Source organism: Chrysochloris asiatica, unplaced genomic scaffold (assembly GCF_000296735.1).
Source record: "Chrysochloris asiatica unplaced genomic scaffold, ChrAsi1.0 scaffold00011, whole genome shotgun sequence".
In the NCBI taxonomy this organism is placed as follows: domain Eukaryota; kingdom Metazoa; phylum Chordata; class Mammalia; order Afrosoricida; family Chrysochloridae; genus Chrysochloris; species Chrysochloris asiatica.
This window is the reverse complement of record NW_006408529.1, coordinates 14,153,170-14,154,223: the sequence shown is the minus strand read 5'-3', so window position 1 is coordinate 14,154,223 and position 1,054 is coordinate 14,153,170. Positions and strand designations below refer to the sequence as shown.

At 51.2% G+C, this 1,054-nt stretch overlaps 1 pseudogene; it reads right to left on the bottom strand.

Moving 5' to 3' along the window:
- LOC102834738 lies at positions 1–593 on the bottom strand (annotated as a pseudogene).
- Between the last annotated feature and the right edge of the window lie 461 nt (positions 594–1,054).

Here is a 1,054-nt window from a genome sequence, read left to right as displayed (position 1 = left end):
TCATTTGTCCCTCAGGTAGATCTCAGGGATCTGCCAGTCCTCAGGGGCTTCTTTCAGGCCAGCATTCAGCCAGACACTGCACAGATGTCTCTCAGATTTCATCTGCTTCTGTTTCAGGCATCCTTCACAACCTTCTGCCGCAGGAACCGTGTCCTCTTGACCAGCTTGTGATACTTGTTCATCTTCCGCCTGCGGATCTTCAGCACATTTTTACAGTGTACTTGGGGCATGTCCAAGGCCCTCTTTCCCCCTGCTCAGTCCCCTCCGCAGTGTGGCTAGGTTTGCATTCATAGAGCTGGGTAGGGGCCATAGTCATTGAAGCCACAGAACCCAAGCTGGGCAGGAGACAGCAAGTTGTCAGCCAGCTCTCCAGGGGACTGATGAACATCTTCCAGGGGGACAAGCATCTCCTTCAGTTCCAGCTGGGTCCCCCTGCGAGAGAGAAAGGCAGATTAGCTTGGGCCCACCAGTTGTGTGTTATAGCTGGGCTTGCAGGCATGGGAACCCAGCACCCCTGAGGCAGGCCAAGACCAACCACAGCCCATTCACAAAGCAGCCCTGACCAGCTGAGAAGTCAGGCACACCAAGAACATGGTGGGCAGCAGTGGATCCAGGTGTTCAGTGGAGCATTCTATACTGCCCTCAGGTACTTCTTCCATTAACCTTTTTTTTTTTTTTTTAATGTTTTATTGCGAATTATATGATAGTTTTCATGGAAGAACTTTAGTTTTACATTCATTCCATCTTATATCATCTCACTGCCATGGTTCCAATGCCCTCCATGCATCATCAACCACCCAAAGGGTATATCCCAGAAACCCACCCCCTACACTTCCCCTTCCTTCCCCCAGTTTTCAGCCCACAGTCCCTTTCCCTCTCTGGGTCCAAGGTCCCCAGTCGCTTCACCACTCCACTTCATCATCTCTGTCTCTATCTCAGGCACCTCTGTTTCTCTGGGTAGGGTCCCGCTCTCGGCTTTTCTCCGTTGACGGTCCCAGAGGCCTCTGCTCCTATCCTGGAGAATTAATCACTCTCTTCCTTGTTACAAAACTTC